The 5,980-nt window shown below is 34.3% G+C and overlaps 2 protein-coding genes across 3 annotated transcripts in view; one reads left to right on the top strand and one right to left on the bottom strand.

Annotated features, from left to right (window-relative positions):
- Window positions 1-5,980, bottom strand: part of LOC111196242 (zinc finger protein 239-like) — a 443,969-nt gene that overhangs the window by 92,555 nt on the left and 345,434 nt on the right. The window lies entirely within an intron of this gene.
- LOC111196241 (zinc finger protein 239-like) overlaps window positions 1-5,980 on the top strand; it is a 61,606-nt gene that overhangs the window by 47,578 nt on the left and 8,048 nt on the right. The gene's annotated exons all lie outside the window — the stretch shown is intronic.

Here is a 5,980-nt window from a genome sequence, read left to right as displayed (position 1 = left end):
TGATTGTGAGAAGAGGTTCAGGTATTCACGTACGTTCAAGAAACACAAATGCTCTGAGATCAGTTCTAGAACTGGTGTGTAAAACATCAATTTTCATTAGTAATAGGCAACTCCAAAAAAGAGGTAGCTAACTGGATTTAAAATGGAAAGTTCTGTAAGTGTTGTGTTTCTGAAATAGGGTTGGGTGGTATGGCGGTATTTTTGTATACCACAATATTTAATTATGGTGAAGGTATTGTAAAATGGTGACGGAATATTAACCATGTGACGTAACGTGCCAAATCTGTACTTTGAAAAACGGGACATTTAGGACATTCTGCGCCTCTACAATGAAAGAGCAGTGGGGGGGGGGGTAAACAGTTGTAGCTCATTGATTGGTTATGGGGTGGGGATTCTCACTGAGGAGATGATACAGAAAAACTCAATAAACTCTACAGGTTTCACTAATTTTCACAGAAATTATCAGATTTATCAGTTTATCCTGCAGCGTGGGGTGTTCTGGTGTATGCGTTACTCTCAGGACTTATAGCTGAGTGGAGTTTATTCCTCATCTCCTGTTTTTCTACAAAAAAACATGCTTTTATGTCCCTCACGCTCATATTCTAATCCCATACAGAATTCTGCAGTTTCCTCAGGGTTTTCTGTCGTTATTTCGCGGCTAGCTCGAGCACTGTAAAAATAAGTAAATCCGCGGACCACGAGGCGCTCTGCATGTTATATTATGCTTTTAATCAAATCTGACCCCTGCAGAATCCGACTCCCTTTCAGAATCAGCACAACACCACCCCCTGTTAAACTGCTGTAGTGGAAACAGCGCTTATAAATAAATTAACAAACACAAAAATTAGGTTATTCAATTTGTAATTTCAGTTCATTTTAGTTTTTCATTTTAATAACTTTTTTTATTAGTTTCAGTTAAGGAGAACTTTCAGTTTTTGTTATTTCGTTCGTTTTTGTTAACAATAATACTTGGTTAAATAGCTATATGGTGATTATCATGCCATAGCTTTATATAAATGAAAATAGTATTTAAAAAAACAGATGACTACATCACAAACTATTTCCTGGAGCCCGAGAAAGTGATGGGAAATCTTGGGTCGGGTCCGGGCAGAGGAATAAAAGTCAAAGTATCCTGGTATTAAAAAGAATGGAAAATTAATAACAATAGTAATATAGTTCTGCATACTAGAGTTTAGATTGTCTGCCCGAACCCGAGCCTGAACGGAAGCCTGACTGATGCAATGGCTGAATTTGGGCCGGCGAAAATTCTCAGCGCTTTCCTGCCGCGCTGTCTGGTTCAGCTGAAGAAAACGGTCTGTGACGTGACGTAGAACTGTGTTCAGTGTAACAAATCACACTGTGATTTTTGTGCTGATCTAAAAGTTACAGCTCATCCACGCGTTTAAAGCTCTGCAGGTGGATTAACGGCTTCTTCTACTGCCTATATAGGGCTGCATGACTAAAGTTGTACTAATCTCAAAGCAGTAGCTTAACAGCTTTACCAGTGCTATGAATCGCAACACCTATAGAACAGAGGAAGCAGAGGCAACGTGAGGGTTCTAGTGAAATAATTCAAATGTAAAAATACCCACCACATAAAAATCACATTACCATAAAACTAAATGCTTCATTACTAAATGCAGTCAGTGCTACTGTGGGAACACTTTGACTAGCATCACTTTATCACTTTTGTTTACTTTGATTTTAGTGTAACATTATTTTACATATCTAGCAAAGCAGCTTTGTGTGCCCAGCTCTGAACTTATGAAATTTGAACAAGAATTACTCTAAATCACTGATGTGTACTGGTATAATTATTGCTATATGTGCTGAGTGGTGTGTGCATTTACTGTGTTCTGTATCTGTTGTATTGGCTTATTGATTTTATGGTATTTAAATTATGTATGACCTAATGGTAATGAATTTGGTAACACTTTATAATACTGTTTCATAGTTAATAGGTAAGTAAACAGGAACTAAGCAATAGTGCTTCATTAACACCTAAATATTTTCTAAAAGGAATCACTGAGTAATTACTATGAACTGAACTAATGATTTTAGCAGTTCACTATTAGTTCCACATTATTTACTGAGACTTACATATCTCCTGGAGAACTACTGACTAATTGTGTCTCCTTTAGAGTAACTATTAATTAATTACTGCCTAAATCAACATTAACTGCTCAGCTGAAAACCCTTACATGCCGCCTGGGAACAATGTACTTCCCAGGTATGTACAATAAATCAAATTATTCGATGGTGATATTGAAGGCATATTTGATCGAAGCAAGTGACACCAACTGTAGTAGTAGTGGTAACCTTAATTACCTTATTATCCTCAGTTTATTCGAAAATAGTAGAAACACATAGTAAAATTCTACAGTGTGCAGTAGTCTGTTTAACTCCTATTTTTGGAAGAAAAAACATCATGCAGCATTAATACATAGGGGACGTTGAGACATAAAACTGGAAGAATGACTAAGTGTGATAATATTTTTTTATGATCACTGCTTTAATATTAATAGTGTGCACTATTAGGGTAATTACGGTAATTTCACATCAGATGCAGCTCTCCTCAGTGTATGTTCTCTACTGTTGCTTCTGCATGAGACTGCGTCTTTCTTCTTTCTGTATTTGACTGAAAATAAACTATTAATCACAATATTGAGATTGTTTCCAGTTTATTTTAACCCCTGGTTGGAGGAGGATTCTTTGTGTGTTGTTAACAGCTTAAAGATATGCGTTAGCTAGGTTATATCTGTTATTAAGCTAGATAAGTTAGCTAAGTTGTGTAGCGTTAGCTAGCTACGTTATATATGTGTTAGTTAGCTAGGTTAAATGTGTGTTAGTAGCTAGGTTAAATGTGTGTTAGTTAGCTTGGTTAAATGTGTTAGTTAACTTGGTTAAATGTGTGTTAGTTAGCTAGGTTAAATGTGTGTTAGTTAACTTGGTTAAATGTGTGTTAGTTAGCTAGGTTAAATGTGTGTTAGTTAGCTTGGTTAAATGTGTTAGTTAACTTGGTTAAATGTGTGTTAGTTAGCTAGGTTAAATGTGTGTTAGTTAACTTGGTTAAATGTGTGTTAGTTAGCTAGGTTAAATGTGTGTTAGTTAGCTTGGTTAAATGTGTGTTAGTTAGCTAGGTTATATGTGTGTTAGTTAGCTAGATTAAATGTGTGTTAGTTAGCTTGGTTAAATGTGTGTTAGTTAGCTTGGTTAAATGTGTGTTAGTTAGCTTGGTTATATGTGTGTTAGTTAGCTTGGTTAAATGTGTGTTAGTTAGCTTGGTTAAATGTGTGTTAGTTAGCTAGGTTAAATGTGTGTTAGTTAGCTAGGTTAAATGTGTGTTAGTTAGCTAGGTTAAATGTGTGTTAGTTAGCTTGGTTAAATGTGTGTTAGTTAGCTTGGTTAAATGTGTGTTAGTTAGCTTGGTTAAATGTGTGTTAGTTAGCTTGGTTAAATGTGTGTTAGTTAGCTTGGTTAAATGTGTGTTAGTTAGCTTGGTTAAATGTGTGTGTGTTAGTTAGCTCGGTTAAATGTGTGTTAGTTAGCTAGATTAAATGTGTGTTAGTTAGGTAAGTTAAATGTGTGTTAGTAGCTAGGTTAAATGTGTGTTAGTTAGCTTGGTTAAATGTGTTAGTTAACTTGGTTAAATGTGTGTTAGTTAGCTAGGTTAAATGTGTGTTAGTTAACTTGGTTAAATGTGTGTTAGTTAGCTAGGTTAAATGTGTGTTAGTTAGCTTGGTTAAATGTGTTAGTTAACTTGGTTAAATGTGTGTTAGTTAGCTAGGTTAAATGTGTGTTAGTTAACTTGGTTAAATGTGTGTTAGTTAGCTAGGTTAAATGTGTGTTAGTTAGCTTGGTTAAATGTGTGTTAGTTAGCTAGGTTATATGTGTGTTAGTTAGCTAGATTAAATGTGTGTTAGTTAGCTTGGTTAAATGTGTGTTAGTTAGCTTGGTTAAATGTGTGTTAGTTAGCTTGGTTATATGTGTGTTAGTTAGCTTGGTTAAATGTGTGTTAGTTAGCTTGGTTAAATGTGTGTTAGTTAGCTAGGTTAAATGTGTGTTAGTTAGCTAGGTTAAATGTGTGTTAGTTAGCTAGGTTAAATGTGTGTTAGTTAGCTTGGTTAAATGTGTGTTAGTTAGCTTGGTTAAATGTGTGTTAGTTAGCTTGGTTAAATGTGTGTTAGTTAGCTTGGTTAAATGTGTGTTAGTTAGCTTGGTTAAATGTGTGTTAGTTAGCTTGGTTAAATGTGTGTGTGTTAGTTAGCTCGGTTAAATGTGTGTTAGTTAGCTAGATTAAATGTGTGTTAGTTAGGTAAGTTAAATGTGTGTTAGTTAGGTAAGTTAAATGTGTGTTAGTTAGCTAGGTTAAATGTGTGTTAGTTAGCTTGGTTAAATGTGTGTTAGTTAGCTTGGTTAAATGTGTGTTAGTTAGCTTGGTTAAATGTGTGTTAGTTAGCTTGGTTAAATGTGTGTTAGTTAGCTTGGTTAAATGTGTGTGTGTTAGTTAGCTCGGTTAAATGTGTGTTAGTTAGCTAGATTAAATGTGTGTTAGTTAGCTAGATTAAATGTGTGTTAGTTAGGTAAGTTAAATGTGTGTTAGTTAGCTAGGTTAAATGTGTGTTAGTTAGCTTGGTTAAATGTGTGTTAGTTAGCTTGGTTAAATGTGTGTTAGTTAGGTAGGTTAAATGTGTGTTAGTTAGCTAGATTAAATGTGTGTTAGTTAGCTAGGTTAAATGTGTGTTAGTTAGCTAGGTTAAATGTGTGTTAGTTAGCTAGGTTAAATGTGTGTTAGTTAGCTAGATTAAATGTGTGTTAGTTAGCTAGATTAAATGTGTGTTAGTTAGCTAGGTTAAATGTGTGTTAGTTAGGTATGTTAAATGTGTGTTAGTTAGCTAGGTTAAATGTGTGTTAGTTAGCTTGGTTAAATGTGTGTTAGTTAGCTAGGTTAAATGTGTGTTAGTTAGCTTGGTTAAATGTGTGTTAGTTAGCTTGGATAAATGTGTGTTAGTTAGCTGGGTTAAATGTGTGTTAGTTAGCTTGGTTAAATGTGTGTTAGTTAGCTAGGTTAAATGTGTGTTAGTTAGCTAGGTTAAATGTGTGTTAGTTAGCTTGGTTAAATGTGTGTTAGTTAGCTAGGTTAAATGTGTGTTAGTTAGCTAGGTTAAATGTGTGTTAGTTAGCTAGGTTAAATGTGTGTTAGTTAGCTAGGTTAAATGTGTGTTAGTTAGCTAGGTTAAATGTGTGTTAGTTAGCTTGGTTAAATGTGTGTTAGTTAGGTAGGTTAAATGTGTGTTAGTTAGCTTGGTTAAATGTGTGTTAGTTAGCTAGGTTAAATGAGTGTTAGTTAGCTAGGTTAAATGTGTGTTAGTTAGCTAGATTAAATGTGTGTTAGTTAGCTAGGTTAAATGTGTGTTAGTTAGCTAGGTTAAATGAGTGTTAGTTAGCTAGGTTAAATGAGTGTTAGTTAGCTTGGTTAAATGTGTGTACAGTACAGTGAACAGAGTGGAAAAAGAAAATAAATGAAAAAAGAAAATAAAATCTTTACATTTAGAAATTTACAGATTTAGATCTAAATTTTTTTATCAAAAAAAAAAAAAAGTTTTTGAGAGTTTGCGGGGAAAGCCACGCCCAGCAAGCTCTGGGGGTGGAGCTGTTCTGAGAGAAAGCTCCGTGAAATGAGCAACAGTTGCTGGAAAGTCATGTGACTTTCCCGTCAAAATAAAAGTCAGCTTCTAAAATATTAAATTTAAAAAGAAATAATTCGTTTTTGAAGTGATTTTACCGAGGAGAAGAAGGTAAGGTGAGACAGGTAAGAAGTGGATTTTCACTCTGTCACACAGGTTTGTTTTAAATAACATCGATTGGCTTGCTAATTTATAAGAAATCTCCATATTTTACTCTATTAATACACAGAATAAAACATGTTAACAAATGAAAATATCTATGCCCATTCTGTTTAATAAAACAATAAAACAAT

Source organism: Astyanax mexicanus, chromosome 1 (assembly GCF_023375975.1).
Source record: "Astyanax mexicanus isolate ESR-SI-001 chromosome 1, AstMex3_surface, whole genome shotgun sequence".
Lineage (NCBI taxonomy): Eukaryota > Metazoa > Chordata > Actinopteri > Characiformes > Acestrorhamphidae > Astyanax > Astyanax mexicanus.
This window is presented reverse-complemented; position numbering and strand designations above follow the sequence as displayed.